The sequence below is a fragment of the Heptranchias perlo genome, chromosome 9 (genome assembly GCF_035084215.1).
Source record: "Heptranchias perlo isolate sHepPer1 chromosome 9, sHepPer1.hap1, whole genome shotgun sequence".
Lineage (NCBI taxonomy): Eukaryota > Metazoa > Chordata > Chondrichthyes > Hexanchiformes > Hexanchidae > Heptranchias > Heptranchias perlo.
In genome coordinates this window covers 26,170,186-26,186,547 of record NC_090333.1, presented here as the reverse complement: position 1 = coordinate 26,186,547, position 16,362 = coordinate 26,170,186, and positions in this window count along the sequence as shown.

The following is a 16,362-nucleotide window of genomic DNA, read 5'->3' as shown; positions in this document are numbered from 1 at the left end:
TCAGAAAGGTTGGATAGTGAGACTTGTCTTAGAGAGGACAAAAGACAGACAGACAAAAGTGGAGCAGTGAGAAAAAGAAAAGTAGGGAAGGAGAAAGAATTACAAATAGCAACAAGAATAAAGGGCTAGAGTATATGTAGACTAATGCAAAAATGTAAGAATTAAAATTGGGGAACTAGAAAGAGTAATTGCAGTAGAAATGATGGCATTGCTTTAACTGAAGCTCGACTTCATCAAGGGCATGACCGGGAGCTGTAATTCCAGGGTACAGCATTTTTAGATGAGTTAGAGAAAGCAGAAAAGAAAGGGAGGGGTAGTATTACTTATTAAAGAAAGGATTCATCATTAGAAAGGAAATGTGTTGCAAGTGATTCTGTGCAGATAAAAGGCAAGATTTTCCTCTGCCTTTTCATTGGTATTCTCAAGGTACTGGAGCAGGCAACAGCAGAGAATGAGCCGGGGACCGGTTACCCTGGATCTTCATCCACTTTTGCGTGTGTCGGCTGTTCCGCCGGAAATTATGGATTTCAACAGATGCTGGCAGCACCCAGCCACTACTATGTGAATGTATTGGAATGGTGTGATAATGACTTCATAATTTACATTTTCCATCATTATTACTCTAGCAACCTGAACGTTAGGAATGTCAGAACAATATAGGATTTGTGCGTTGCTAGGCGAGGCGCGACACAAGAAATAGTTTCAATGAGCAAAGCAGGGAGTTGAGTCAGTGGAGGGCCCATTGATGTGCATGCTTGCAGATAGGTAGATTTTGGCCAGTTTCTCCTAATCATTGCAATTTTTTTAAACCATCCAGGCTGCTTGCCCCTTTAAGCTGCTGCAGGTTCAGAGGTCATCAAATTGTTTAAAAGAAATTGAAGAGGAAATCTGCAGACAGCTCAGAGAGGTATGTAGAAATAAAAGAGCAGCAATACTGGGAGACTTCAACCATCCAAAGAAAGATTGGGAGAACACACCTTATGGGGAGTTTAAATGGGGAGAAATGGGGAGTATCATGAAGATACGAGAAAAATTATAGATGAGCGATTATTACACAATTCACTTTAATGTTAAATTATTGAAGGATACAGAGTCAAAAACAAGTTGATTGACTGGAGAAGAGCACCTACAGAGGGATGAAATAGGATATAGCCTGGATAAATTGGAGGGAGAAGTTCACTACTAAACACTGGAGCAACAGTGGGTAATATTAGTGTGAGACTGGTACAGCACAGTCAAGGAACATTCCAATGAGAAACAAAGATACTGGCCTAGACATTCAGCCAGCAGCACCCATTTTTGGGGTGCTAAAAGGCCTCCAGAGCTCCAATATGACGGGCAGGAAGCCCACGCTAATTATGAGTCAGAAATGCGCCACCCCCCATATTGGTAAATGCCAAAAAATCAGCATGAAGTGCCGATGCCTGAATCAGAAATTAGGCTCTTTTCATATGCAAACAAGGGGCCTAATGTTTGTTTGAATTCTCACTGCAAGATTGGTTTGCTCTAAGGCAGACGATGCCATCACTCAGGAAAACCAGGCCTACGTGCAGCCTAACAGGTGGCCCTTAAAGGGACCACTGCAGGCAACAACCAACAAGGTAAGTTTTTTAAGTATACTTACCTGAATGTAGAGTATTCCAATGTTGCAGTGGTCCAATCTTCAAATACACTTCATCAGCAGCTCTGGGCAGCTCACCGATTCCACAGAAATGAGGCCCAAGGCCCAGTATCAGGGTCTCCTCACCACCTCCCCCACGTGCCCAAATTTGGGTGTGCCCGAATTTCTAGGCCAACATGTCTTTATTCATGGTTCCATGAATGAACAGTCAGATGAGACTGAAGATAAAGACTGCAGCATACAACAAAGTTAAAGATAGTGACACAAAAGTGAATCATGAGAAATAACATCATCTACAAAAAGATAAAGAGTGGTAAGGAGAACTTAATATCTACTTTGCGGCAATATTTACAGAGGAGAGTGAAAGAAGTCTTCAAAAGCTTTTGGACGAGGAAGTAGAAGGGCACTCATAATGTTCAGAACTGAAATGGTGTAATGGATGGTTGTAGCCCGCTTTATCCTCGATTGAGTGGAGATGATGAACTGATCGGATAGATGAGGTTTCGCAGGTACCAGAGTCTTTGAGTTTTGAGGCAATTGCTGAACTAAAATTCTGAACATTATTAATATATAGGGCCTGAAAATCTGGGGACAGGGAGGGGAGATGCACTGCTGGGACGTGCCTGCCTGTGGTCTCCACCATTGGCCCCACCAACGTTCACAGAGTCAGAGGGAGATGTTGGGCCTTTGGTGGTTTGGGGGCACATCTGTGGCAGCCTCTTCGCCCTTTCAAAATGCCGAGATTGCCAGCAAGGATGGGGGATTCTGGGCCCCCTCCTCCGGAAAGGTACATATCTTGCCCCTTGTGGCCCCCTGTGTCAGGGGGTACTTTAAAAATAGAACAAAAATTGCCCCTTATCTTCAGAGCTCCAGGCCCTGATCCCAGCCTGGGCCCTTTGGTGGGCTTCACTTCTGCCAGGTGTTGGTGAACAGTACTGACACTGCCTTGAGTCTCAACTCAAGGTTGGGGCGTGAAAACTCCTATGTCGATGATCTTGTGGAGGGAAAGCGGAATCTCTGCCTCACAAGGCCATCCGAGATAGTTGGACTCCTTGCCAAACTTTTGCCGAAGGGGCCACCAGTTTTCAGCCCCATAATTATTAGATGAACTATTGTGGCATTGCTTAAATGTAGATAGATGGCATGGATGGCTGGTGTGTCAAATGGAAATGCCACACTGGGATCTCAATAAGGGGAGCTGTTCTGAAGCTGTAGTTAAAGCACTTTGTTGAAACAGAACAGATGGAGCTTTAGTTTGAGCCTCTATCCTAACTCATGCTGTACATGACCTGGGAGGGCTTACTGTTAACCCAAGTGAAAAAAAGTTCAATTTCTCAGCATTTTGATGCTGTGATTAATCCAAAATAAAGCTGTTTGTGAGTATGCACATGGTAGTATCACACTGTACCATACTTCCTTATCACTGTGTAAGAGGGAAGCTTCCATTGAAGATAATTCTTGTTATTCATTTCCTCTTCTTTCATCTCTTTCTAGCATGGCCCTTTCTCTCTTTGTACATTATTCTACCTCTTTTTGTTTATTTGTCTTTTCAGAGGGCTTTAAGAGATCTCAGTTACCTGGTCTAGACATCTGCATAGGTTTGGAAAGATTTAGAGCCTCGATGGGTGTCAGATAGCATCTTTTATCTCTGACCGTGATGCGATAAATTCACCAACTAATGATTTTTCTAAATGGAATCAGGAACTGTGTGCCTTAAATCCTTTTTGTTGCTACAGTAACCTATTTACTAATACAGTATTTCCTTGCAGTTCTTGAAGCTTTCTGAACACACTGGTGATGCATTATGTTCTTTTATGTCATCAATATCCTTTATGGCTCCCAAAATAAACTATCATTGTTGAATGATTTTATTGTTTTATACCATGTGTTGTCTCAACCTAGTTGAAAATCCCCTTGTGAGTAAAGCTTATAGTGATTGACTGTGCAGTGTCCTGTGTCCCTTCCACATATCTTGCTACTGTTACTCGTACAGAAGACAACACAATTCAAGTTAATAACAGTACAAACGCAAGAGAGTCATTAATGAATGCCTAAGACTCACCCCCTTCTCTTTGAGTTTAAACTATTTAGGAAATGGAGGTCTCAGACTACTAATCCCTTCCCCTGCCTGAACTATCGGGGAAATGTACATCTCAGACTCAGAAGAGCTCTTGCTCCCCAACCTAAACTGTCAGGGAACCAGATATCTCAGACTAATAACGCCGCAGCCCAGACTAAACTGTCAGAGAAACAGGTGTCTCAGATTAACACTACTTTCACCCTTAAACGTATTGAAGTGGATGCTCTAGACTTTTCAAACCCATCTTCTACACTAAGATGTGCCTGCTGGGAGACTATGCCACTACAAGTACATCTCAGGTGTTTACCAGAGCTAGGGGTGGGGGGAGAAGAACTCGTGGAGGTCAGTCACACAAGCAGCCTGTTCAGCTCCAGCTGAGATTAAAAATTTCAAAGAGCCTATCAGCCTTCTTGAGAAGGGGCTAAACGGGTCTGTAAGCAAGTGACAGCCTTCGATGGTTCCAGCCAGGAAAGTTTGGCAGGGTCAGTGGCAGTGGTTCCCAGCGGTCACATTAGGACACTTACACCGGCACATGGACCAATGGGCTTTTGGCCTCATTTTGTTTAAATCAATGTTCCCATTAACTTGCACATATCTCAAGTTACAAAGCCTAACAGATCATGGTGTTCCGATATAGAATTGATGTACAATGAGGCAAGAGTAGTAAGAAGAGTCCTTTCCAAATCTTCAGGCTCATAAAATTCGAACAGGATAAACCACAAAGTAAGAAATATAAACACAGGTACAGTTGAGTTGTACAGGCTTTGTTGACTAGATGTGGCTCAGGGGCTGTAGCTTAGACACGTCTGCCTTAATACGTTGAGGATTGACTTCTTAAATGCCACCCTTACTGGCTTTCCCTTCTGCATCTTTCACAAATATTTCAAAATCCTTGCTTTCGTCACCAATTCCATCTTTGGCCCCACCTTCAGCCACAGTCCCTTGGCTCCTCTCCTCTTGGCGTACTGCCTGTTCCCTGCTCTCATTCTTCAGTCACTATGCCCTAACCTTGTGAAACTTCTCTAAATTATTCCACCTTGCCACTTCTTTCAAAAACCTCTAAAGGTGCATTTGCATTTTCCATCCGGGCACATCCCAATTTAAACTCGATGGGGCGGGGTTTCTAACTGCCCCTGACCTGCTGCCTTTCCAACCCTGCCCAATTCTCTGGGAATGAACTAATTTGAATTTTTTCACTTTGGTGGGATTCCCACCTCTGGCAGGGGTGGGGGGGAGGGAGTGGGGAAGGGGGAAGAGAAACGGCTGCAGCAGGACTCGTGTGCCTGCCGAAGTGTAGCATAGCCAGTGGCCTCTAGGGATGCCCTAAAAGAATTTAGTAAAAGATGTTTGAAAAATACCACCTTGACCAATGTTGTCAATCTCCCCATGATCGATTACACTAGGCAGGGTGGGCCTTTAAATTTTAAGTCCCCTCCCCCCCACCTCTCCCAAAGGAATCCTAGATGCGTGCAATGGTACAAATGATAGGGAAAATGTTGTATGACATATTATTTGTGTAACTTTTGAATATGCCCACCCATATTAGAGCTGACACATTCTATGTTCCCCATCACTGCCGCCTGTTGTTCTGCCTGGAGTTACAGTGGGGAATATCCCAGTTTACAAGTTTTGGCATTGGTGCCAAGCAGTTTTGGCTTTGCATTCATGTTTAACTTGTGCAGTGTAAATTTACTGTCAAGGCCTGACTGAATCCAAAGCAAAGTGAAGTGAGACTCCTTCCTTTAAGGAGTCTCGCTTTCATTCACTCCAGTTTCAAGGCCCTGACACTGTATTCATGCTACATTTATGCTTTAACTGCAGCTTCATTGTGAAGCAAAACCACTGTACACAGACACTAATTACAATGTGAATGTACCCATAAAATCCTATCGCTTTTAATTCATGTTTTCATCCCCCCACCTCCCACTTTCCCTCTGCCCTACTTGGTGTTGCTTTCTTCTAGTTGCTTTTAGCCGTTCTCCTACGTGAGAGGCATTATACTCACGTAATACCACGGAAGTTGTTGTTGACTTGTTCATTTAATTGCTCTATTTAGAGTTCTCTTTGGTCACATAAAAGTTCTTCATATTAGATGGTTGTAAAACCTGGACGTTCAAAGGTATCTATTTTTACCTGGATGAATCAACATACACACACCCAAGGATACTTTTAACCAATGCAGAATGGATTCATAGCAGAGAGATTCCAGTTGGTATTCTGCAGCTAATCACCACTTTCCCCAGCTTCTAATTGGCATCTTCTTCCTCTACTGATTAATTGGAATACCTTAACAGCACAATCTTCTCTTTTCCAATGAAGTCACAATATTCTCTGCTTGGTCATAGGCTGTTGTATCTACCAAGCAAACTCTAGTATAGCCTGGTGCCTCAAAACAAACAATAAACTTTGCTTCTAAAGAGTTAATGAAGCCTTTTACCAGGTTCCATTTCAAATAATTATCGGCTAGAATCAGGAATTCTGATTAATATCTAACCCGTAAAAAGTACAAAAATAGGGCAGCTGAATGCCCCAGCTCAAGGATTGATGAGAGAGCTGCCCCAGAGAGTGATAAAATGTAGATTTGCTTCTTGTGATTCACCGCAAAGTTTGTTCCTGATTTTGGGAAGAGACAATTCCCCTGAGAAGAAATGGCAGAAACATCAGAAGCAGAGATAATCTGCGTTGTACAGTTCAGGAGCAAGAGTTGATAGAATTGGGAGAATTCCACCTGCCCACTTCCTTAGTCTTCAAATAATGTGTGGCATGGTAGGTCCTAAAGAAGAGGAATAGAGAATATGTTTACAATATAATTATAAACCACAAGGTAGACTAGAAATACAAGTGTCTCTTTGACAAAACTAGGAAGGGTAAGGGTTACAACATGGAACCATAGAAGTTCACTGCACGGAAAGAGGCCATTTGGTGAATTTTGTCTGTGCCAGCTCTTTGTAGGAACAATCCAAAACTAAACCCATTGCCCTGCATCTTCTGCTTCAAATATTTGTCCATTTTTACTTAAAAGATGAAATGGTCTCTGCCTCAACCAACCCCTGTGGCAAAGCTTTCTAACCATTCTCTGCAAAGAGGTTTCTCCTAACCTCTCACAGCATACTACAACTCCTCCTACTACAAAGTTTAATAAAGCCTTGAAAGATGATTTGACGTGAGACATCACATTGCACAGGAACTGGGAATGTAATGTTGCACCAGACAGCTCTAAAGAGGTGATTTCAAAATCTAACACAGGAGTTAATAAATTGAAAAAAAGGAAGTTTAAAAAAGATGAAATATAATGCCATAATGCCTGTAAATTATTTACCAATACAGAAGCCTGCTGTATACCTGCTGTGTACAGTACATTTATTCAGTACTCACCAAATCCGGTACAAACCTTATAGGGTACCACTTAAAAATTGATACAGGACATGTCTCATATGTGAATCACATGCATGTTATATAAGAGTTGTGTGCTGTTTGGACCATTTGTACAAGAGATGTAAATCATTTGTACAGCCATCTAAATGTTAAACAAAAGCTGGCACCTTCACTAGCCACACAGTTTTTCCTGTGCTCAATTATTGTTTCCTTCTTTACAGTTAGTTTACAGAGTACATGCACAAGAGTGGCACAAAGATCCATGAGCATACAGTTCCAGATGGCAGTGAGCGATTCCCATTTACCCAGTAGGTACTATAAATTATTTCAGCAGGCTGCTCTGCAAGCTTAGGTTGGAAACAGGGTTATAACACAGTAGCCCAATTGTCTGACCTATGCTTGCCACAAGCAATGAAACCGCACAAAATCACCCCTTATTTATGAACAGAGACACACAAAAGCACACATGTTTAGAGCCATTGCTTACAAACCCCTTTCCTTTGAACAGGATTGGAATTAATCTGCTGTTGGAAAAGACATCCAATGATAAACAGGCTCTAACCTTTAGAATTCGTTTATAAATTGATAAAACACAATGTGAGATTTCTCCACGGTATAGTGTGGGCCCTGGCTATGTTTTTTATTGTTTATTGTTTTATTTCTCTTCACATGGATTGGCAAATTGTAGAATACTGAGCCTGGATGACATTTTCAAAATCATGGTCGTATCAATGACATAGATAGCACTTGTGTCAAGTGCATCATTGATCCATCTGCTTCTTTACACAAGTCAGTACCAGGTGTAAAACTATCAGTTACAAAGCAGTTAAGAGACTTTTTGTGGCAATCCATTTATAGTTTTTAAGTCTGATAATTTTTTTTCTCCTCCTTTTATGCTTATCAATGTGAAGGATGTAAATGCTTCAATAATAAATTAACTCCAACCTTGGAAAGAAACTCCGTGCTGTGCTGTTATATTTATATTTTGCACAGTCACCATACAATGTTGTGACAAAATAGAGACTGCCTGACTTACAGGTATTTAAGAGAAAGGTTTTCATCCTATCAGTCTGGGTTATATTCAAAATTCAGGTACAATGATGAAAGAACAATATTCTAACACAATGTACAATCCAATCCAACATCAGCAAAAGAAAGATCTTTATCACCTTTCCGTACGTGTTGAACTTTTGAAGCCAGGTTCAAAGGCGAAAAGGACAATATACTAACTGACTACATCACTCAATTACACTTCTGTTTTACATCTTGTTTCCAGGAATATTGTTCTTCTTTAAGACTTCTGTGAATATAAATAATAATAACACATTGAAGTGTTTTCCACTGTGAAGTAAAGCCTGACATATTCCCATGAAATCCGCTTAGGGTTTAATCAACCTTCTGATGAAGCATAGACACATGAAAGACAAATTTGAATAAATTTGCTTCAAATTTTTCTCATAAAATACATTTGAAGTATAATATCAAAGTGAGAATGTTGGAGTCAAACAGTGTGATTACTGCACTCGAATGTTAACACCGTGTCAAGTAGTTAAATAATGCTTCTGATGATGTAACTGGAGGAGTGATTAAATACCACATGGATGTCACACAAAAGCATCATTACCTCATCCTTCCTGCAGGGATAATGAATAATACTGGGATATAATTAAATCCCTTCAGTTTTACTAAACCCAAAGACAGTGAAGATAATGTTAACTTTTATTGCCGGGCGAAAAACGATTGACAGCGAATCAGCAGTCTGTTCTACACCTCGCCCCATTTAGTTTTCCATTGAAGTCCAACAGGCTGACGATTCACTATCACCTGTTTTTCAGCCGGTGACGAAAGTTAAAATTACCCCCAGTGAATCCTGTATCATTGGTACTTTTCTGTCATGCTGAATAACTTGATCAAACAATATTTTTTATTGTTCTGCTAAGAATGTTTTGAACATATTGGGGATAAAATTCAAGGTTGGCAGGGGCGCAAAACGGGCGGTGGCAACTTAGATGCCCATTAAATACCCGCTTGGTTTTCTTTTCCACTGGGGGTAATTTTAACTTTCATCATTGGCTGAAAAACAAGTGATAGCAAATCGGCAGCCCTTTTGACATCAATGGAACACTAAATCAGGGCCTGGTGTAGAACATGCTGCCGATTCGCTCTCGCCTGTTTCTCGCCCGGCGATAAAAGTTAACATTACCTTCACGGTCTCTGTGTTTAGTAATTGGGAAAGAAGAGGGCCAGCTTGAACAGGAGGTGGGTGAAGGAAGAGTGCCAACTTTAATGAGAGGAGGGGATGGAAAAAGAGTACCAGATTGAACTGGGTTGGAGGAAAAGAAGAGAGCCCGATTGAACTGACGGGGGAGAGGGATTGTCATTTTGAATGAGTGGAAAGACAGGTTGAATTGTGTGTGGGGGGAGGGGGGAAGGGTAGAGTGCCAGTATGAACTTGAGAGGGTTGGAGGAGGAGCGAGTGTCTCTGTGAAAGAGTGGGGATTTGAATGGTTGCAATCTCTATATGAACTGGGTGGAGGAGTTGAATTTGGGCAGTGACTTGAGATAACTTTTGTTGGAATCATGATCTGGTTGGTCAGTTGAAAATCCAAATGGTACTTTGCTTTTCCTTGTTCTAAGACTAAGGTCTGGATTTTCCCCCACTATCCCACCCCAAATATGGGAAAAAGTGGGAAAATGAACATAAGAACATAAGAAATAGGAGCAGGATTAGGCCACATGGCCCCTCGAGCCTGCTGCGCCATTCAATAAGATCGTGGCTGATCTTCGCCCTCAACTCCACTTTCCTGCCCGATTCCCCATATCCCTTAATTCTCTTAGAGTCCAAAAATCTATTGATCTCAGTCTTGAATATACTCTCAACGACTGAGCATCCACAGCCCTCTGGGGTAGATAATTCCATAGGTTCACCACCCTCTGAGTGAAGAAATTTCTCCTTATCTTGGTCCTAAATGTCCTACCCCATATCCTGAGACTGTGACCCCTCGTTCTGGATTCCCCAGCCAAGGGAAACATCCTCCCTGCATCTAGTCTGTCTAGCCCTGTCAGAATTTTATATGTTTCATTGAGACCCCCTCTCATTCTTCTAAACTCGAGTGAATACAGGCCGAGTCGACCCAATCTCTCCTCATATGACACTCCTGCCATCCCAGGAATCAGCCTGGTGAACCTTCACTGCACTCCCTCTAAGGTAAGTATATCCTTTCTTAGGTAGGGAGACCAAAACTGCACACAATACTCCAGGTGTGGTATTACCAAGGCTCTGTATAACTGCAGTAAGACATCCTTGCTCCTGTACTCAAATCCTCTTGCAATGAAGGCCAACATACCATTTGTCTTCCTAACTGCTTGCTGCACCTGCGTGTTTGCTTTCAGTGACTGGTGTACAAGGACACCCAGGTCCCTTTGAACATCAACATTTCCTAATCTATCATCATTTAAATAATACTCTGCCTTTCTGTTTTTCCTTCCGAAGTGGATAACTTCACATTTATTCATATTATACTGCATCTGCCATGTATTTGCCCATTCACTCAACTTGTCTAAATCGCCTTGAAGCCTCTTTGCATCCTCCTCACAACTCATGATCCCACTTATTTTTGTGTCATCAGCAAACTTGGAAATATTACATCTGGTTCCCTCATCCAAATCATTGATATATATTGTGAATAGCTGGGGCCCAAGCAGTGATCCCTGCAGTGCCCCACTAGGCACTGCCTGCCACCCCAAAAAAGACCCATTTATTCCTTCTCTGTTTCCTGCCTGTTAAACAATTTTCAATCCATTCCAGTATATTACCGCCAATCCCACGTGCTTTAATTTTGCACACTAACCTCTTATGTGGGACTTTATCAAAGGCCTTCTGAAAATCTAAATAAACCACATCCACTGGTTCTCCCTTATCTATTCTACCAGTTAGATCCTCAAAAAACTCCAGTAGGTTTGTCAAACATGATTTCCCTTTCATAAATCCATGTTGACTTTGTTTAATCCCGTTGATATTTTCTAAGTGACCTGTTCTCACATCCTTTAAAATAGACTCTAGCATTTTCCCTACTACTGATGTTAGGGTAACCGGTCTGTAGTTCCCTGTTTTCTCTCCCTCCTTTTTTAGCTGATCTCCACTTCTTCCTTTACAGCAGCTACGCTCCTGCTGCAGCACCACTAGAACCCTGGTTGGCAACGGCAGCCTCCCGCTTGTTGGCGGGATCCACCCTGTATTCATAAATAGATCTGAATGAAAAGCCGATGTTAGGAGGCACAAACCATTTTCAGGTTTGGGCCTCATTTGAATGTAGCTGGTGAACTGTGGGTCCCAAACAGGCGCTCCACTGCAGCATGCCAGTTGTGGGAAGGCCGGAAATTGTCCAGTTCCCAAAATGAGATAGCTGGCAGGAGGGGCCTAATGGGGAGCCGATCCTGGAGTGGGCGGGGGGGGGGGGGGGGTTGAGCATAGGCCAGCAGTGGGCCACAGTATTTTTGTGGTGGCAGGAAGAGCACAAAAGTAAAAGAAAAAACATTTTGGGGCCCTTTAGTGAAGTAACCAGCAATCCCTTAAAGAACTGCTGGTTAGGCCACTAACCACCTGCTACAAATGGATGTAGGACTCTGATTTGCATATTTAAATAGCCTCCCACCAAAAACATGGCTGCTGTTTACCCATTTACAGTCCACCTGAAAACTTAGCCAGGCCTTGGGCATCTATCAGGCGACCGAGGTGCTCCCCCAGTTTTCCACTGCTGGCTGCCCATTTATCAGGCAAGAAACGGGCAGCCGACAGTTGAAAAATCACTCTCAATAACTAAAACACCAATCAAAAGGGATGAGACTGGCTGAAACAATTCAAATTGTAATTTTCTGTCACCATTTTGTGCATTAAGTGTGTGGTAGAAGAGTCATTTCATATACTGCTTGTATATTCTGCTGTAATTTACATAACTCTCTGGATTCATTAGTATTAACTATGATGCAATCAGAAAAGAGTTTTAGGATTTTAAACCAGCTTCAATGATTGTATTGTGCCGTTTTCTGTAATGTTTAATTTATCCAGCTTAATAAAGGTAAACAAAGAAGCATAGGAACTGGAGTAGGCCATTCAGCCCCTCTAGCCTGCTCCACCATTCAATTAGATCATGGCTGATCTGTATTTCAACTCCATTTACCTGCCTTACCTCCATATCCCTTGATACTCTTACCTAACAAATCGATCTCAGTCTTGAAAGCTCCAATTGTCCCAGCATCCATGGTTTTTTGGGAGAGAGAATTCCAGATTTCTACTACCATTTGTGTGAAAAGGTGCTTCCTGATTTCCCTTCTAAATGGTCTAGCTCTAATTTTAAGATTTGAAGAGAAAAAATTTACAGGGTTATGGGGAAAGAGCAGGGAAACGGGACTAATTGGATCGCTCTTACAAAGAGCCAGCTCAGGCATGATGGGCTGAATGGCCTCCTCCTGTGCTGTACCTTCTATGATACTTATGATAATATGTCCCCTCGTTCTTGATTCCCCCACCAGAGGAAATAATTTCTCTGTTTCTACCCTACTGAAACATTTTAACATTTTAAACACCTCAATCGGATCACCCATCAATCTTCTGATCAAAATTCCATTGATATTTTTAACATAATAAAAAGAAAATATTGTTAGTTAATCTAAATGAATGTCTTTGTTGAAAAACTACAAACGTGCCTTGAAGTAGAACTTTGGGAAGAAGGATCATTGCAAGGATCCTCTACAGCTGAATCTTTGAGCTGAGTGCTACATCTGTTATGTGGGGCTGGTCTGAAATTCCCTGTGTATTGCTGTAGCTGATGTTAGTTTGCATTTTGTGCTGTGAAAGAAATCACTCCCATTAACTGGATACAGAATCAGGCCACAGATTTTCTGCCTTTTGGGAGAAAGAAATGTCATAACACGGGCGAGATTTCCACCCAACAGTGAGGCATGCCACTGACCCTGCTAGATTTGTATGGTCATCTAATTTGCATAATAGTTAGTGGACCAGAGACATAACTCCCTCCAACCTCAGTCAGGTTGGTACCCAGTTGTGCTGGAAACTGCGTGAGCACCTGTCTTTTAACATTTAATTCACCCCTGACCCTTGGATTTTGGACAGGGTCAGGGTACTTAGAATTGGCAGGCAGAAGTTTCACTCCGGCCCTGATGTGCCACCCCTCCCCAATCTGCCCATGCTTCCCCGGGAATTTTGGGACCGCTGTTTCTCTGATAGAATCAATCCATGCATATAGGTTCCACTGGACCACAGACATGAGTGTTAGTTATGCACACAGGCAATCTATATGTGGTCATTCATTGGATATACTCAAAGTATTGTAACTATCTTCCCCAATCTTCGAGGATATAACGTATAGGGTGGATAAAGGGGAACTAGTGGACATAGTGTATTTAGACTTCCAGAAGGCATTCGACAAGGTGCCACATAAAAGATTATTACTTAAGATAAAAAATCACGGGATTGGGGGTAATATTCTGGCATGGGTGGAGGATTGGTTATCGAACAGGAAGCAGAGAGTTGGGATAAATGGTTCATTTTCGGACTGGCAACCAGTAACCAGTGGTGTTCCACAGGGGTCGGTGCTGGGTCCCCATATCTTTACAATCTATATTAACGATTTGGAGGAGGGGACCGAGTGCAACATATCAAAATTTGCAGATGATACAAAGATGGGAGGGAAAGTAGAGAGTGAGGAGGACATAAAAAACCTGCAAGAGGATATAGACAGGCTGGGTGAGTGGGCGGAGATTTGGCAGATGCAATATAATATTGGAAAATGTGAGGTTATGCACTTTGGCAGGAAAAATCAGAGAGCAAGTTATTTTCTTAATGGCGAGAGACTGGAAAGTACTGCAGTACAAAGGGATCTGGGGGTCCTAGTGCAAGAAAATCAAAAAGTTGGTATGCAGGTGCAGCAGGTGATCAAGAAAGCCAACGGAATGTTGGCTTTTATTGCTAGGGGGATAGAATATAAAAACAAGGAGGTATTGCTGCAGTTATATAAGGTATTGGTGAGACCGCACCTGGAATACTGCATACAGTTTTGGTCTCCATACTTAAGAAAAGACATACTTGCTCTCGAGGCAGTACAAAGAAGGTTCACTCGGTTAATCCCGGGGATGAGGGGGCGGACATATGAGGAGAGGTTGAGTAGATTGGGACTCTACTCATTGGAGTTCAGAAGAATGAGAGGCGATCTTATTGAAACATATAAGATTGTGAAGGGTCTTGATCGGGTGGATGCAGTAAGGATGTTCCCAAAGATGGGTGAAACTAGAACTAGGGGGCATAATCTTAGAATAAGGGGCTGCTCTTTCAAAACTGAGATGAGGAGAAACTTCTTCACTCAGAGGGTGGTAGGTCTGTGGAATTTGCTGCCCCAGGAAGCTGTGGAAGCTACATCATTAGATAAATTTAAAACAGAAATAGACAGTTTCCTAGAAGTAAAGGGAATTAGGGGTTATGGGGAGCGGGCAGGAAATTGGACATGAAGCTGAGTTCGGATCGGTCAATGCCCTGTGGGTGGCGGAGAGGGCCCAGGGGCTATGTGGCCGGGTCCTGCTCCGACTTCTTGTGTTCTTTAGATTTGTGGTTGGGATCAGATCAGCCATGATCTTATTGAATGGCGGAGCAGGCTCGAGGGGCCGATTGGCCTACTCCTGCTCCAATTTCTTATGTTCTTATGTTCTTATGTAATCCTGTCAACCCAAGTCCTCATTTTGTAATTTTTGCAATCTGCTTACACCCAATGGAGTAGATTTTGACTTTATGCGATAGTATAAAATGGATGATAGCGAGTCAGCAGCTCGTTTTACATCTCTCCCCATTTTTATTTCCATTGGTGATATATTGCTGCCAACTCGCTATCACTCGTTTTACACTATTGCATAAAGTCAAGATCTTCCCCATTATCTTTCAGAAGTAAAACATTTCAAAGTATTTCCCACTAAACTTGCTGCTCCATACCATTTTATGTCATAACAATGTTTTCCATCATATACTATAATTTAACATACAATTTTTAAATTGCATAATTTCCTTTTCATAGTTTCTCATATCTTATTTCCCTTAGTATCATCACTTGATCTAATTATTATCTTCTTATTACCATAGTAATATGTGTTATTCTCTGATAGTCAACTTTGGTTCACTTCATCAGCATGAAACATACACTTTCCTTCCCATCATTTTTTGTGGAATTGTTTACTTAGCAGTCTTAACATAACAATTATTCTGATTTTGAGACATCAAGGTGTATCAGAGGATATATTTTTAAAAGTATTACTGTCCTCTTTTTCATAGTTGAATAGTAATTCAGAGTGGACACATTATAGGCAGTATCACTGCTCTTCCACAATCCTCTTGTTAATGGAAATACATGAGTGTATATTGGACAAACTGCAGGTGAGACATCCAGGTGCCTGAGGCGCCCACTTGCGTCCAAACATAAGTATAGCTAAAAGCGGCAAGCTACACCTGCCACAAGGGATGGCTAAATGGCAAATGTTCGCAGCCTCTAGTCCTCCTGCATTGCATGGCTGAATTGCTACATCTTGACCTCCTCTATGTCCTTCAATGGGGCAATGAAAATCTTCGAGCCAAAATTCCTCAAGATACAATCCCAGTGGTTAATGTGGGATTGCACCCAGCAGTGGCCTCCAGTGCTAACATCACTGAGGTTTTTGGGGTCAGTGTGAGAGCATCTGAGCTGAGTGGACAGGTGGATGATTGGGAGAACCCTCGTGGAAATTACTAGCACTGACCGGATACAAGAAAAAGCCTATCTATGCCTTGTGATCCATCTGTCACTTATAACCTCCAACCTCTCTCAGTCATAAACTTTCTTATTTTCATTTTATCAATAATACTATGGTTGATACTATCTTGTTCCTTCTGAGCTCTCAATATTCTGTCCTACACTCTTCTTCCTCTCAACATCCCCACTGTGTTGAAATCAAGATTGATTGGACCATCTAATTAAATTCTTTCTTTTTCTCGACTTCAAACCTGTGGAACTTATTTTTCCCCTCAGTATTGCCTTTATCCTACAAACTTCAGGTGATTAAAATCCAAACAAATCACCACTCTAATTTACCTCATTTTCACTCTTCAACCTTTGGTGGTGTCCTGTACTACAGGTCTTGACTCTTCTTTTGGTTTCTCAACATAAAAAACTTAAAAATAATTATTCACCCCATAATCCTGCCTTTTTCTGCTTTTTGTTTTTTTCATGATCCTCAGGGAAGAAGACAA